This window comes from Callithrix jacchus, chromosome 2 (assembly GCF_049354715.1).
Source record: "Callithrix jacchus isolate 240 chromosome 2, calJac240_pri, whole genome shotgun sequence".
NCBI classification, from domain to species: Eukaryota; Metazoa; Chordata; class Mammalia; order Primates; family Cebidae; genus Callithrix; species Callithrix jacchus.
Genome location: NC_133503.1, coordinates 103,135,141 through 103,153,528, shown reverse-complemented (window position 1 = coordinate 103,153,528; position 18,388 = coordinate 103,135,141). Strand labels below are relative to the sequence as shown.

The 18,388-nt window shown below is 35.4% G+C and overlaps 1 long non-coding RNA gene across 1 annotated transcript; it reads right to left on the bottom strand.

Annotated features, from left to right (window-relative positions):
* Positions 1-1,704: 1,704 nt before the first annotated feature.
* On the bottom strand, positions 1,705-16,120 carry LOC144581573 (uncharacterized). The gene is made up of 3 exons (XR_013532560.1): positions 9,962-16,120; positions 9,455-9,536; positions 1,705-1,776 (listed from the first exon to the last, which is right to left on the bottom strand). It is a non-coding gene; the product is annotated as an uncharacterized LOC144581573 (long non-coding RNA).
* Between the last annotated feature and the right edge of the window lie 2,268 nt (positions 16,121-18,388).

Here is an 18,388-nt window from a genome sequence, read left to right as displayed (position 1 = left end):
TCTACACAAACCTCACCTGAACAGTAATTCAATAGTACAGGATTAGTGACAGAGTAAAATAGGATAACATGAATAATTTCATTGATTCAGCACTGGGCAATTGGTAGAATAAATGTTAGTTTTCATCTACCACCACTTGCCCCTCGAGTTTGTTTTGCTATTACCACCAACACAATTACTACTCCATTACCTCCCATAAAAACCCAAAATATTACAATGTCCCTTATCTGAGAACTAAATATTGCTATAGTTATTATATTAAAATGCTAATCTAGAATCATGAAATCTACATTTTTATACTCAGAATAAGAAATAATATCTATCAGAACTACTCCTACTTAGTTAATATTAAATTTTCCTCTAATTATTAGCTATTGTAAAGCTAAGGCTTTCACAGGTCAAAATTAAAGAATTCATGGCACAGTTAAACAAGTCTAGTTTCTCTTTTTTTTTTTTCTGAGATGGAGTTTCGCTCTTGTCACCCAGGCTGGAGTGCAATGGTGCAATCTCGGCTCACCGCAACCTCCGCCTCCTGGGTTCAGGCAATTATCCTGCCTCAGCCTCCTGAGTAGCTGGGATTACAGGCACGCGCCACCATGCCCCCCTTTTTTTTTTGTATTTTTAGTAGAGACGGGGTTTCACCATGCTGACCAGGATGGTCTCGATCTCTTGACATCGTGATCCACCCGCCTTAGCCTCCCAAAGTGCTGGGATTACAGGCTTTAGCCACCGCGCCTGGCTAGGTCTAGTTTCTCTAGTGCCTTAAAATAAATAGATTTTATAAACAAACAAGAAAATCCATGAGCCAACATATTGAGAAATGTTTTCTGCATAATAATTCCTTAAAGATACATAAAAATCCTTATTTAAGCACATGCAGAGATGTGTTTAATAAATATGGAAAATTACTCACAAATTACATAAGGTTATTAGGGTATTTTCTGCTGACCATACTTTAGTACTGTAAAAATTAATAGTAAAGAAAACAAATGTACAAATGAGCAAGACCAATATTAAGGACATTTAGATATTAGAAATAAAAAAGAGAGTACAATTCCTTACAATTTCTTTAGAGCATAAACTTTATTTGACCAGTATATATCAGCAATGATGCAAACATCTGTACCTCTCACTACTTTATATCTAAAACTAGGGGTTAAGAGAACACACGTTTTAGCCTGTAATGGGAAGAAAAATCTGCCTTTTCACTTCCCAAATCAGAGATGTTTCTCTTCCCTCCCCATATTGAAATACTCTGCCCCATCTTTCCCACCTGAGAGGAGAAAAAAACCAATAGGGTTGGTCACATTCTCTATTTCATTGCATTTACTACTGAGCAGAAACTCACAGGTCTCCAGGAAATGGGAATGGTAAACAAGGCCAAGGCCCTGTAAGGCCATGCTGTCTTGTCCTCTTCTTCCTTCTTCTCACATGTAGAATTGTTCCCTTGGGATTCTTACCTATGGGGACTGAGCAGCTGAGTAAGAATGAAATTAAGGCTCAGATGATAAGTAGAAGACTAACTGGTCATGCACCTGAGTCGGGTTCTCTCTGACACAACCGACCAGAGAGCTCCACTTTGCAGCTGTAATCATTTGTCAAATAACAGAGATAAACAATATTCACCTCAAGAGATAAAGCAGCCCATGCTGTCTCATTTGTCATTGTTCCTTGTTGACATAACATCTTCAAGAACTTCATAAAATTTAGGCATTCTCTTTTCCTTGATGATAACACTGAGTGCCACCACAATCCCTTTGATATTTACATTATTCACTGTAGACAACATTTCAATACATCTTTCATTAAAAACAGTGACATTAAAATACTAGCAGAATATCTCACTATAAACAGTTTTTATAGTTCTTCTGAATCTACTGAAATATTGATATAAAAGATAACCATGGCATAGTTTTATATTGCTATCATGAAAATCTGGCAAGAAGTTAAAATCCCAGATTTTCCTAGGCCCCAGCAGTGTGGCTTATTTAGCCAGGAAGTACTATTTTCCATAGAAAAGGCAAAACAAAAACTAACATCCACAGAATATTGACTTTGAACCAGGTACTGCTCTAAGACATCTGCATTATGTCCTTTTTTAATACTCACAAGAACGTGAGGCTTTGATGAGGTTTTGTGATTAACCCAAGATTGCACACATTGAAGGTGGTAAAATCACGATTCAAACCTGGTGGTGGTTTAATTCTAGAGCCTAAACTCTTAACTATTCCCCAGTGCTGCCCCTAATGAACAATACTTATTTCAGTGGAAAATACTTATTCAATCATTGAATATGTGATAAACTTCTATATGCAAAACAATCTGATGGATGCTGCATAAAATACAATAATGCATAAGCGATGGTGCCTGTCATCAAGGAGTTGATAAACCTGTAATGCAGTAATGCATCCCAAGTATCTGACATCAACAATGTACACAAATATGAGTAATGATATGGAAGAAGGTGAAAGGCATGGAAGAGGGAAAAGGCTGTTGCCTGACGGAAAAATCGTTGCCAAATCCTCTTCAGCTATTTCCTTCAAAGTACTATAGAAAATCTTAGATCACAAGTTACATTTTAGTATGACAGAAAAATAAATGACAGGACTTTTTCTGTTCCACAGCTGCAGAAGAATTGTCAGAAACATGGTTTATCCTGATGGAAGTTAGAAAACCAGTTAGCAGCTTTAAATTTAGATGGTTCAACATATGATGACCACATGTGTTTTGAAGTATTTAATAATCAAATGTAAATAAGGGAATAAGATCAAACTCTTCACTAGCTACTTGGTTTTGATGAGTTATCATCGCTTACTCCTGTTTTCTATAAATAGATTAGGCACAATGACTTTAATTCAGTGTATAATTATTCCACATCTACTGTGTACAAAGCATGGTAGTAAATCTGGTCGCCTGGCAGTAGGGCACATGAAGGTTAAATAGATCAGTGACTGCCCCAGGGAAGATTATACACTAACCTAGAAGGCTAAGGAGTACATAGAGTCATTTTAAACACTACCAAAAAGATACCCAAAAAAGCCTCAATTTTAAATGGTCAGAGCACCGTCTGTCTGTATTCCTTTCATCTGAGCTGCAAACTTTAGTAATTCATAATCATGAGGTCATATTCTCAGAGTTCTCTGTGTTCCACAAAGAAAAAAATGATGTGAACTTGAGTAAGCATCACTCTGATTATGTGTGTGAACAATAAGGATGATATTTTATGTATAACTATTTAAATTTTTATAATTTTCTTGAGTCAAATAAAGTTTATTATTATTATTATTATTATTATTAGATAGTGTCTTGTTCTGTCACCCAGGCTGAAGTGCAGTGATGCAATCTTGGCTCACTGTAACCTCTGCCTCCTGGGTTCAAGCAATTCTCCTGCCTCAGCCTCCAAAGTATCTGGGATTACAGGGGCTCACCACCATGCCCAGCTAATTTTTTTGTATTTTTAGTAGAGTCGGGAATTTACCATGTTGGCCAGGCTGGTCTCAAATTCCAGACCTCAGGTGATCCATCTGCCTTGGCCTCCCAAAGTGCTGGGATTATAGGCATGAGACACCATCCCTGGCCTATTATTATTATTTTTTAATGCAGTTGCTTTCCAAGATTTTGTTTTTGCCTTTGTTCTGTCCTGGAGGTCAAAGTCATAATTACATCACCCCATTAGTTCTTTCTGCTTCTTAGTCATTTATTCCTGTCTGTGGTTGAAGTTCCTTAACCCTTCAATTTTCCCTGATATGATGGCTTTCCTTACCAAATTTGATCTATCAGAATGTTCCATAGATGTAAATCAAAATAATAATAATAAACTCTATTATTTCCTAAACTGTATGGTCTTTCAAAGTTTCTAATTTCCCAAATTTGTTCAGATGTTGCTATTCAAAAAATAAATGGAACAGGTGTAACAGTAGAAATTAAGCACAGTATCGAGGAAGGTATTCCATAACCATTAAAGAGAATAGGTTCAGAATTACAAAAGGCAGGACAAGTGATCACAGATGCCTAGCATATTTCATTCTGAAATGCTTCATCCTCATTCTTATGTCAAAGGAATGTTAAAAATAATGTTACCAGTAGTACTAAAAATAAGTGGCACTTACCTTGCTCTGGTAAAAAACCCCCTCAGGAAAAGAATAACATATATATGCAGAAGAGAAAAGGAAGAAATGGGTATTGGTATTCTATGAAGGAAGGAAATATCACAGGAGAACTTAAGCAAATTTCACAATGTAATGGACAAGCTTTTTGAACTTTCCACTGAAGTATATATATGTTGGGACACATATCCTAGTTTCTGGTATCTGCTATGTATGACCTGAGAGACAGAATTTTCTTCCCTGAGTTTCCTCTCTTTACTTCCATAGATCCAAAGAAAGGTTTCTCTAGATTGACAAATACTCTATAAACAAAAGTTTTATCACTGAAAACAACCTATCATTGTAATAACTAAAGAAAAATAATACAAATGATTTGATAAGACAAAATTATACATACAAAGTAAACATGTCTTGGTTTTGTTTAAGTATAAATTAGGTGACATACTTGAAAGGTTTATAATAACTTTGCAACTTATGTTTTTATCTCTAGCTTAATAAAGAAGTAGGTTCCTGTATAGCTCACTGATGACCTTGGAGTATGTCGTTAGCTGAATTTCTATACGTAAGTTTTGTTTTTTTTTTTCTGTTTTGCAAGAAAGAATAAAAATTATTTACTTTTGGATCAACTTCTATCTAGTCTAGCCAGCTTGGCTGTTAGTAAAGGTCTCTGGGCTAGGTTTAAAGAAGCTCCCTCGGCTGAGAGTAAGAATCTTGTTTCCCCTCATCTACAAAAAAAAAAAAAATCAGTCTGCAATTGACCTCAGGCATTTCATGAGGATAATGATTGACCACCAAGCTTCTTTGTTTGTTCAGAGACAGCAGGGGGATCAGTTGTATTTCAATATCTTTTCTCTGGCTAGCGTTGCTAATATTTCTGAGAAATATATTTTGATGTTTTTGCCAATAAAATAAGAAGGAAATAGAAACATGGAACACAAAAATGAAGATCATCTTGAGTTTAACTCCAGGTTCAGGGGCAATTACATCTTTGACTCAATCATCAAAAATTGGGAACATTTCAGGAGAATCTCTAGCCCAGAGGAAATGAATCAACATGACTTTTAGTGATCAGATTACCATATATCTTGATGAAGATCAACAGCAACACAAACCTGCAATTTCCTTAGCCGACAATGAAAGCTTATAGAAGCCTAAGTTCACAGCTGTCAAAATAGCACAAATAGCATTCACAGCACAAAATAGCCATCCTTTACCTAATGGCTTTGGGGAATGTAATGAAAAGCTGGCTACAAAAACAAACAACAACAACAAACAAAAAACAACTCTGAGCTTCATGATACACAGTAGGTTAATAACAGAAACATAAGACAATCTAATATGAATCCATCATGACTTTTTCAGTTGGACACATGCTACAAATAATTTCACTATTTTCAACTTTATTTTTCTATGTGAAATTAGGGAATAAAGTTGTACATTACAAATATGTAGAGCACCAGAAAAGATACTTGAAAAATAGTAAAGACACCTCTTTGATGGGAGAAAATTAAGCTAAAACAGAATTTCCAAAGACACTGTCTTTTCTTTCTCTAGAACACCAACCTTTTCTCAGTCACCAAATATACTTTTTAATCTCAGGGAAACAAGTTATTGTAGATGCTGGAGGAATTACAATTATATCAGTACTTGGAAAGTTTCCAGATTGTAGAATGGAAAATAAAACAACAATAACAACAAAAAAAGCAAAAGAAAGCTACAGAAATTCAGCAAATTACAACACTATGAATATCATAGGAACACAGGTTACCCAGGGGAAAGAATATCTATACATATATATAATAGCCATAAAAAAAGAATGAACTTATATCATTGCAGCAACATGTGTATAACTGGAGGTGATTATGTTAAGCTATATATATATATATATAAATATATGCAAGTAACAAAAATGGAGCTTTAAAAAATAAAGCTATTATAAACTAAGGAAAACTAAACCACAAAGAAAAATCACTGAATGTTCATTAATACATCTGAATCTATGTAAGCTACATAGAAGTAAAATCTGAATATAATCTGTGTATCATTTAGATAGTTCTCTTGCCTGACATTTTCCCTAACTCCCTCCTTATAGAGAAATACAGATGCCTGTCCGCCTAGCCATTCTGCCACCTGGGAAGAACTATGACACCCATTTACACATAAAATTTCACTAAATTCAGCTTATACCAGATAACGTCAAGGAAAAGAATTAGCAAGAGGGAAGTTTAAAATACCCAAAGGGAACATTTTACTTCGAAAAGGAGCACCTGAGATCTAGGCCACTAGTAATGAAGTAATTAAGGCAGCACTTAAGTTGCTGAGTATCACAAGAAAGTAAAACTGTAGACAGGTTTAAAGCTTGCAAAGCTTTTGATATCAATTAAGGGTTGGAGATTTTCATTGTTGTTTTCTTATTTTTATTCTTTTCACTTAATTGACATAAGCTTTCCCATTTGACCTTTGTCCTGAGATATGTTTAAACTTACCTCAATACACTTCTCAATACACAACAAAAGTCAATCATCTTCTTAGTCCTAAAACAACTCACCAATGAACCGTCGACCAAAGTGTACCGAAATGATCTGCATGGCACTCTAGATCTCCTAGTCCAAAGTTCTCATTATGATTTGTTTATATTGATGTACATTTTCAAAGATATTAAAGTAAAACCCTTAGGTTTATAAACAGAAGAAATATCTTGGAATTCTATCAGCAAGGAACTTAATGAGATTAGAACAATTACCATTTTGCCACAACACTGAGAGAATCCAGTAAGGCAGAAAACCTGGCCTCAATATAAAGGAGGTCCTAAGTGCGTGTGCTGATTGACACACAACTTCAAGAAGTCCAATCTGTCCTCAGCTGATACTAGAATAGGACAGACACTTCTCTGGTTTGCTTCTGGAAGAATTACGTAACTCCACTACTTTTTAAAATAATGAACTTTCACATTTCCAGACAGATTGCCTATATTCTCTCAGTAGCCACAGATAAATAGGATCTTTTGACATCTGCAGAACATTACAGTTACCCAAATAGAACCTAGAATAGGGTTCTCAAACTTTCCCAGCAATGTCAGCATTACTTGCATATATGTACAAAATTGATTTGGAGGTCCCTCCCAGGGGTACTGAATCAGAAAGTCTGGAGGTGGGAGTCAAGAAATCTCTGGTTCAACAAGTCTTGCAGGTGACTCTGATGCTGCTGAAGTGTGAGAACCACTAAACAAATTGTTGTTCAATGCCTCCACTGCAAAGCAAACCCATAGTGTAATCATATGACAAGCTAAGCAAAGAGCTGAGTCAGGTAAGGCTTGGGTATTACTCCAGTAAATATCACCTGGGAATTATCTTGGTCATGAATGATTATAAGATAGTTGGTAAAAATGAAGACAATAAATATTTCACCATTGTACTTGCTTTTGATTCTAGTGTGCTCTGTTACTTATGAAGGAAGCGTAATTTAAAATAGTTTAAAGGGAAAGTTTCTGTTTATAAATAGGGTCTGGCCCATTTAATCATTTCATAGTTTTCCTTTTGATAAGGAACTGCGGATATATGGTGTTATGACATTTAAATTAAGATGCACACACTGAAACTCTAAACAAGCATGGTATTAAAATTTTCACTGAAATCAAAGGCCAAACCCAATAGTTATAGCCTTTCTAGCTTTAAAATTATTCCTCGGCTAGAAAAGAAAGATTTTTGTTTAGTTTTATTTTGTTTTACAGATATCACCCTAATACAACACAAAGCTCATTATCATAACATTATAAAGAGATTTGTGATTCCTAGATGGCTTTTTCTCAGAATATTTGCATAATCTTCAAATTCAATAACTGTTGAGAAACATACTGCATAACGAAAGTTGTAGAATATTCAATACATTTCAGGCCTGATTGAGGGTCTCTGTCATCTTAACTATGGAACAGGTTGTAGACTGTAGATAGATTGCATCAGAGCTCCATGTGCATCAAAAATGAGATGGGGGAACTATTCTAAAACAGTGGTTCTCAAAGCTTCATCCTTAGAAGAACAGTGTCAGCATTACCAAGAAACTTATTAAAAATACAAATTCTACATCCTATGCCAGTATATCAGATACTTTGGGGACTGTGCCCAGCAACCTATTTTAACAAGCCCTTCGGGTGATTCTGGAACACACTCAAATTTGAAAATCACTATTCCAGTGAAGTGGCTGTATATGCTTGTCTTTTAAGACATAACGTAATTTTCTTATGAATTATGGTAGTATTTCTCTAAATGAAATGCTTTATTTACTTATTCATTCAGCATAGTACCCACTATGTGCCTGGTGTTCTTTCCCTTCTGGTAATTCCATTGACACCTCTGCTTGATGCTTAAAGCCATAGACATACAGCAGGCCCCTTAATGAAAAACCATAGTCCTTAATGGTATTTGTAAGAACACGAAAAGCAAATTTGCTATGTGGCATTAAAATGTAACTTTCCTTTATTCATCTTCAAATTTTTAGTAAAATTAAGACACAACAAAGCCTTATGTTGGTACCAGAACGGGTTCTAGGGTGTAGCAAAGTTAACAATAGCTAATATGGCTTATTTAGAGAGGAGAAGGGCTTGGTCCATCTGTCTACTAATAAAAACGATGCATGTTGGGAAGAATGAAACTAACAAGATATCACTACAATAGTACAAAAGAATTAAGGATGACTACACTGGGAAACAGTATGGCGATTTCTCAAAAATCTAGAACTAGAACTACCACACAATCCAGCAATCCCACTACTGGGTATTTATCCAAAGGAAATTAAAAAGCATATCAAATGGATATCTGCACTCTCACATTTATGGCAACACTATTTACAATAACAAATATTTAGAATTAACCAAATTGTCCTATCAACAGAAAAATGGATAAAGAAAATATAGCATATATACACAATGAAATACTATTCAGCAGTAGAAATGAACCTATGTAATTTGCAGCAACATGGATGGAAATGGAGGTTACTATGTTAAGTGAAATAAGCAGGCATAGAAAGACAAATATCATGTATTTGCACTCATGTGGGAGCTAAAAAAGATTGATCTCATGAAGGTAGAAAGTAGAATGACAATTTTCACAGTTTGGGAAAGGTGTATGTTGGAGGGTTGGGGGATAAAGAGAGGTAGGTTGATGGGTACAAACATACAGTTAGAAGGAATGTGATAGCACAGTAGGGTGGCTGTAGATTGCAACAGTGTATTATATATTTCAAAGCAACTAGAAGAAAGAACTTGAAATGTTCCTGTATTAGTCTGTTTTTACATTGCTATAAAGAAATACCCCAAACTGGGTAATTTATAAAGGAAAAGTTGATTGACTCACCGTTCCACGTGGCTGGGGAGGCCTCAGGAAACTTGGAAATCATGATGGAGGGGAAGCAAACATGTCCTTCTTCACAAGGCTTCTGGAGAGAGAAGTGCAGAGTGAAGGGGGAAGAGCCCCTTATAAAACCATCAGATCTTGTGAGAACTCATTATCAAAAGAACAGCATGGGGGAACCACCCCCCTCCATGATCCAATCACCTCCCACAAGGTCCTTCCTCCAACACATGGGGATTACAATTTAGATTACAACTCAAGATGAGATTTGGGTAGGAACACAGAGGCAGAACATATCCGTTCCCAACACGTGGAAATTATAAATACAGAGGGTGATGGATATTCCAAATATCCTGATTGATCATTACACAGTTTATGCATGTAACAAAATTTCACATGGATCCCATACATATGTATAAATATATCAATTGAAAATTGAACAATAAAACTTCTAGGTGATTTTTTAAGAGAGAGATAAGGGTAATTGCTCACAAAGCCCCTTGGACTGACCACCATCAACATGGAGCCATGGATTCTCTCTGGGAGACCTCATCTATCTCCAGAACTGTACAAATGCATGGCGACTTGAAGAACTGAGAGGGAAGACAGAATGGTAAGGAATGAGTTAAAGGAATATTCTGCCATCTCCACACAGCGTATGCCACCACAGTGTCTGGGAAAGATGTGTTTGCTGATTCCTTAAATTCTCCATTTATATAAAGAGTACCATCTTTCTTACTAAGAATTTTCTTCATTCACATTGTCAAGATATTTATTTTAATAAGTGCTGCTTTGTTTGATTTGCTTCAGCAGCTATGCTAGAGCAGTCTGAAAGAGTAGTTCCATTATTTTTCCATGTTTTCCTCAGAGTTTATGAATGTGTATGTACTTATATATATATATATATATATATAAATGGCATATCTATGTTACTATATATGTAGTATATATAACAAATATACATCTGTGCCTCCTATATATGCAAACCCATCCTCTCAAACTAGAATAAAAATGTATACAAATCCCTAAGTAACATCTCTAGTTAGATGCAGCAGAAGCATTTCAAACTTAATACAGCCAAAAGTATGTATGTATAATAAAAAATACATGAGACATAATTGTCCCTTTATACTTGCCCTTTCTCAATCTTTACCACTTAGTCACTCAACAAATATTGTAAAAGGAAGGGAGGTTGGGGCAAATATATTACACTTACAGGACATATCACTTCAAATATATTAATATTTAGAAGAGGGCCGGGCGCGGTGGCACACGCCTGTAATCCCAGCACTTTGGGAGGCCGAGGCGGGTGGATCACGAGGTCTAGAGATCGAGACCATCCTGGTCAACATGGTGAAACCCCGTCTCTACTAAAAATACAAAAAATAAAAATTAGCTGGGCACGGTGGCGCGTGCCTGTAATCCCAGCTACTCAGCAGGCTGAGGCAGGAGAATTGCCTGAACCCAGGAGGTGGAGGCTACAGTGAGCCGAGATCATGCCATTGCACTCCAGCCTGGGTAACAACAGCGAAACTCCATCTCGAAAAAAAATAATAATATTTAGAAGAAAACATCTCACAAAAATTAAGGGAAATCACATAATATATACAATACTGAATTCAGTTAGCACGTCTTAAACTGAATTAGAAGTTCAATGCTTATATTCTAGCTCTGCCTCTATCTTGGACATATTTTGCTTCTAAGAGCCTCCATCTTATTTATTAAAAAAGCAATTCAGACTGCAGTTAAGAGATTCATCACAGTTCCAAATTCTGGGTTTTTTTTTATGAAGATACTGAACCCAAGAGAAGTATGCAATACTTTTAATATATATAGAAAAATACTTGTTTATATACCATTTCTTATGCCAATAGTTTGTAAATATTTTAACTAGGTTTTAAATCATCATCATATTGCATAGTCTTAAGCTGCTTAAATGCTCATAGAGTAAAATTTTAAAAAGCAAATTTAATCACAGAACATTAGAGAAAGTTTTGCTATAAAGACACTGAGCTAGTCATTAAATTGGAATTTACATACACATCTGCTTCTGGATATTTAATTAACCACAACTTAATTGATTGTTAAGCAATTGATAAGATCAAATTGGAACAATCAGACCCTTACATCTTTCTGCAGTAGGTATGTCAAGTCACATAGACACAGCCAAAGAGCCAGATGAAAACAACCCTGTTCTTATGAGAATTTCCTTTAGAAATTTCTAGGTATGGAAACCACATTCTTATTTGATGGTTTATTGTTCAAACAGAACTGGTTTACACAGTTGGGCTTTTATGTATCTGGTTGTCTTTGCAGACAATTCTACTTTTAAGAAAGAAATTCTCCAAGGAACTTACTTAGAAGGATATTCATGTCATAAAACCCAGAAAGGCCCACTGTGATATACTCCACGAAATTCATTCACATGAAGATTTCCTTAAGTAGCTATAAGCCTAGGTTTTATCATACTCACTTTTGTATCATCCCCAGGAAATAAGATTAAATATTAGATGAACTACCAATACTTAAGTAATCCATGTTTAAAGGGAAATGATGCAAAATAGCAAATATTTGTCTTTTTAGATAAGGGTATATAACTTCAATAAAACTTCTGGCCATTCATAGAGCTTCTGTTAATTTTTCATATCCCTCTTAGGCATTCATGAAGGAGGCTCAGATTATTTTCAGAAAAAAAAAATGTAGACAACATTTCCCAGGGCAGTGTCTTCAAATGGAAACACAGTGATGAGATAAGAATCATCTTCATATCCAAACTGCTGAATAAGAGCAAGTTCCACAGGGAAAGGCCCACACTGCCAAAGAGAGCTTGCTACTGGAGCATTGTAATACTTGAGATTTACTGCTTATTAAAATGCAAAAGGCCATTACTTCCCCTAGAACAAATTTTGTGAACAGAGATGAACCAAGGAAGCTTTTAGCCCATTTCCTGAATCATAAACAAAGTGCTCCATACACAGCAACTCTACAAGATGTAAAGGGGAGTATATTATATAATCCTTATTGGATTACTCAAAGCCTCAGTGAAGCTCCCTTCAAAAGTGATATAAATCAAAGCGAACTGCTTCCACAGAAAAGCAATCAAGTTTTCAAGAGAATATCTTTGTTCCCTGAGGTTGCACAGTAAGATTTAGATGCTTCTATTAGGACCTCTGCAATGGAGCATACTTAAGTAATTATAAAAATCTGGCCTGGAAAAACACCTGGACAGATGCCCAAGAAAATTAAATAGAGCTTTTGGTTTCAAATTTTGTGTACTCTACTGAAGTAGTTCCCCATCTACCTTATGAAGACACACACACACACACACACACACACCTACTTTCACTGTATTAAATTAGGATATTAAGTATGGTGAGTTCTAGAATCTTTCACTTTTTAGTATTATTTTCCAGTTTTAAATAAGCTCTGTTACGGACTTCTATAAAGATATAAGCTCCTAAAAAAGCTTAAATTTGAGGAAAAATTGTACGAAAATGAAAGGTATCTTTGGAAATATTGGGCATGGTATTTAGGAATATAAAATCATTCCTTCTTCAGAGCATTTTATATTAATCAATAGGGTTCCACTGTCTCACTAAAAGATGCCTTTAAAACTAGGCCAAATGTTAGCAACATCGTGGCTAAAAATAATTTCCTTCAAGGTGTTAAAGTCCTCAGTGGGTCCATAAGCAGGCCTTCATTTTTCTTTCTATCTCTCCTGGGTGGTCAAATATTTAACAATGCTCTAGGTTTAAAAACATATGGCAAATCTTGCTCTCTTTTGAAGCTGACTTTTGCCACTTGGAATAGTAACAATCATATTCCATAATTGAAACTTAAAAGAACTGACATTTATTTGTTGCTTACTTTGAGAATTTGAGCTAAACAAAATGCCATCCAGATTTTGTCTCTTTTAGGAAATATATGTGCAAAATCAGTAACAAATTTTCCCCTTCTAGGAAGTCTCTAAAAATGAACAATTATCCAGTTGAAAAGTACTGAGTTGTACTCTTGTGCCTAGAACTGTGCTACATTATAGAAAATGCAAATTAACCACAAGCTATAGTTTATGGCATCAAGGAGCCTGTAGTTTAGTGGGCAAAGATAACATGCAAAATATGTGAATAATACAAGGTAATAAATATGTGTTAAATTCTGTGGCAAAATTATAGGTGTTATAAGAATTCAGAGACATGAAAAATCAATAGAGCTCATCAGGGTTGGAGAATTTTGTAAAGAAAGCGCAACTTAACTTGGTGAGAGGGATTTAGACTTGATGTGACAAATTGTTCAGAGTAATTGTAGGTTTTTGAGCAAGGGAGTGACAGATGAAACCAACACTAGAGGAAAATTTATGGGGCATCAGTATGCAGGAAGTCTTAGATGATAGAAGAGGGTATGCTAACTAGAAGCCTAAAAAAACTACCTCAGGGACAATACAATAAAGGCTTGGACTGCAAGGTGGGTTGTGGGAATAGAAAATTGACATTATGAAGAAAAAATTAATAGGTCTTCACAACTACGTGGAAATAGTAGAGAGGGATTATATTATAACTTAGAATATATATTACACAAGTTAACAAGCAGGCACCCATAAAACGTAATAACACTGTCTTAGTTTATGTTTCTCAGAAAGCACAGCATGAGACAAGAGCATGGATGTAAATCGTTTGAGAAAATACCTAGGAAGGAAAGAGTGAGAAAGTGAGGAGAGAGCAGCAGAGAAAGGATAAAAGCCAATGAAGGATACCATTAATGAGCATTAATGAGCTACTTAGCAATGTCGATGAATAGGGTTCAATCCCACTGCGGACCCTCACAGAAACCATGACTAGCATGTTTGAGAATTGCCCTGCCAGAAGCTGAGGAGGCTAAGGAATTCATCTGCTGACTTCCTCATCCTTGGCTGAGGGTTGCCTTCAGTGGCATCATCTTCCCTGTACATCTTCCTGTAGACCTACCTATGGATTGAAGCCTTCTTTTGCTTTGGAGAAGGCAAACAGGGAAGGGACACTCAGTGATACAGGTCTAACGAGTAATGCTAGCAATGGCATTTTATAGCACGGCTGCACAGAAATCAGGTGGGGACTCAGAATATTGCACCATGAGCCTCTGCTATAATCAATGCAATTGAACATCTAACGTAAGAATGCCACAAAGACAAAAGCCATGGAGAAAGATAGACGTTAGTGGTCATAGGTCGCTGGGTAGGAATTCAGTGTCCTCCTCAGCAAGACTTTAGGTAAGTTATACTTTACTTTCTTTAAACTTCCTCAAGTCCCTCTACTGCTAAGTGATGACAATAATATTACCTAACTGGTTGTTACGAGAACTGAATTAATTAATGCATATAAAATAATTAGAACAGTGCAAAAACAATCCCTAAAAATATTGGATCACAGAAGTAAACTTTTAAAATTTAAATTCTTAGGGAAATTTACCAGCAATATTAAATTAGTAGTGATTGTCAACATAACACACCCCAAATTAAAATAAGCATTTTCATGTGCATTTTTATTCCAATGGCAGAATTGCTGATAGCCCTAATTAAAGTACTTAATAAAGCTCCAAAATGATACTAGCAGGTGCCTAATTACTGAATACTACCTTCTTCAATTAACACTCTCGCTTTCATCAAACTTTAATAAAGAATCACTCCATAGCCACAGCTTCTTGTCTCTGGTACCTGGAAAATGTTTCTCACAGCACTTCACAGGTAGTGCAACTGTATTCCTTCCAGGCCTCTAAGTAACTGTCAGCACCAAGGAGGACAGCAGTTACTCAAGCAGTCCTCCTCATGTAAATTCTCTGACGTTCAGACTCGACAAATACTATTCATTTCAGGTATGACACATGCATGCTATGAGTTCCATCATACACATCCACGTGCAGCAGATAGTACTAAGGAAACAAATTTTAATGATAGCTAAAGATCAACTAAAGAGCAATCTGCCTCCATAATTATGGTCAATATACACCTCATCTTTTATTGATTGTTAAGTCTCAAAGTCAAAGTTCTATAGAGGTATTACAGTAGTTTAACTGGACAGATCTCAAATAAATATTTATAGACTCATAAAAAATATATCAAAGGCACATTTTCATAAAATATTAAGTCCAGAAATTACCCCAACATCCAGACTTTTCATTATAAACAGAGGAAACAAATATCAAAATATTTACCTATAATCATGCACTGGTCTCATAACCAGACAAACCATGCAGACCTCATGCCAGCCAAACAGAGCTCCTTCTGCTTCACCAGATTAGCTCTCAGAACCCTCCCCCACACCATGTCCATGGCCCTGCCCATGCCCACACCTCCATGACCCATGGAGAGAAAGATGAGGTAAGTTTATTGCTTAGATAATTTATCCAGCAACATTGGAAGACATTTTTATGACAGAGGATTTCCACACCCAATGTATTACAGTAATGGGCCTCATAGTGTATCTGGAAGAATGTCCACATGGGCAACATGAACTTCATTCATAAATACTTAAGTAGACATGAGACTTTCCACAAATGCAAAGATAGAAATTAGGATAGGAGGGTAGGAGAGAAGGGAAAAATGGAAAATCTTCACAGCAAAGTAGTAGAGGAAAGGAAGAGAATATACAGTGTCTAAATATAGTACCACAGTGAGAATATATAGCTTGTGATTTTTGAGGATTCTTTTCTAACTATTAAAATACTACATTATCATTATAGAGAATTTTTTTAAATAAGATAAAAATGAAATCAAAATCAAATATTATCCTACTTCTTAATATTTTCTACTGCCAACTGCTTTTGTTTTCCTTTTTTGTTTCTTTGAAAATACAAACAAAATAATTTACAAATTGTTATCTAACTTTTCCACCTAATTTTATGTTGTAAACATTTTTCTCTATCACTCTTCAAAATATGATAAAAATATTTTGTAGTAGATATACTCACTGGGAAGCATGGAGAGGTAAATCTCCTGAAATAACATTTTTAAAATCTGGCATCTAATCAGAAATAAAGCTAAGCTTTCCTCCATAATGCACTAGAAATGACAGTTTTATGGAGAACTCAGATATTCTACCCCTCATTTATGTTGTTGCTATTTAGTTGAAATGTAAAGTAATATTTCTTCATTCTATATGGTGAACAGAAAAGGAACATACTGATATTCCCTAATCTTAAACATATGAAAGATGGTTATTCAAATGGTTCCAATAAAGCTGTTATCTCTACATGGTGCCTAAAATTCCCTTACCAAAAAATAAAGCCTTTTATTCTACAAGAGTCAAAATGAAAATAACCCTAAGGGGGGAAAATGATGCTATTTCACACTACATTACAAATGACTGATAGAAGAGGCTGTTCTGAGGGCAGATATGGACCAGAGACATGATAAACAAGATGTGATAAACTAAGTATATCAAGGAAAGAGTAGACCTTCTCAAGGCACAAAAGTCACCTTCCCAAGGCACAGATTTCTGTTGCAAACAGAAATCGAAGATACTAAAGACAAGTATGGAGTTAGACAAGCCAGCCCTCTTCTTTTCAAATAAAGCATCACTGCAGCTTTGCCCAGAGGTCAGCTGCTACAGATTAAGTAAATATTACAGGACTGGCATGAAGGAATTACAAGAAACCAAGGAAATCATCCAGCTCACTCACCTGTTTTAGGTATGTCTAAATCTCAAATATTTATTATTGAACCAAAAATTTTATTTCCCTGACTCTCACCCTGTGATCTGAATTTCTTCCTCTAGCTCCAAAAGAAAATCTAATCCCTGGCAGAAATGTCAATCTTTGAGATACTTTAGAACAACTACTATATGTCCCTTTAGACTTTTCTGCAAGCTACACATTTCTGGTTTCTCTCTCATTCCTTCTACTTTATGGTATCCCTCATCAGTTTTGTAATGTTAAATAAACTGCAGTTATCAATGAACTTCTTTTAGCCAGTGTCCAAAGCTATTCATGTTACCCAAGGTCTTATCTGACCAACACATAATTTGGCAGCAATTACTCTTGTGATATTGAAATTATATTTTCTTGTTTGTTCTCAGTATGAGTTAGCCTTGCTCATGTGTCTCACATTAGTTTTACAGTCACACTGCCATCTTGTTTGTTCAAATTTTCTTAGGATCTTCTAATTCTCAGGACATATTTCAAAATCACTACAACATGGATGAATGTCAAAATTTTAAAAAGTAATTGATAATGTGATGGGAAAAACAAGGATAAGGTCATAAAATTTAACAAAGATATACTCACAAAATGAACTATTATTCAGCCATGTAAAGGAATAAAGTACTCATACATGGTAATATGGATGAAACTTAAAAGCTAAATGAAAAAAGCCAGGCATAAAAGGCCATGTAATAATTGATTTTATGTATATATCATTCTATGTAAATAAAATATTAATAGTAGGCACATTCATAGAGAATGAGCATAGATAAATGCTAGGGGATTGGGGAGGGTGGAGTTAGGAGTGACTGCTAATAGGTGCAGGATTTCTTTTTGGGGTAATGGAAAAGGTCTGAAATTAGATAATGGTGGTAGTTGTACAACATTTTGAATATACTAAAAATCAATGCATTGTATACTTTTAAATGGTTAAGATGGTGAATTTTGTTGAATTTTATCTCAATTAAAAGATTACATTTAAAAATTTGGTGGCTGTTCTTATTATTCATTTGTAAATAGCAGTAGAAGTTACAATTTTGTACATTTCCATGTTACCAATCGTCTTTTTAGTTTGAGCCTGTTCAGATAACTGTGACTCTAGGTTGTCACTGAAATCACTGACCATCTTTCCCAGCTTTCTGTTTTGCTTCCTACATGTGATGCCTTTGCAGGGAGACATGTGGAATAAAACCACATCACAACATTGTCCTGTTCAGAGAGCTGGAGAAAAGCACATCTCTTTCTTCCTCTGTCCTCCAAAGCCTCATC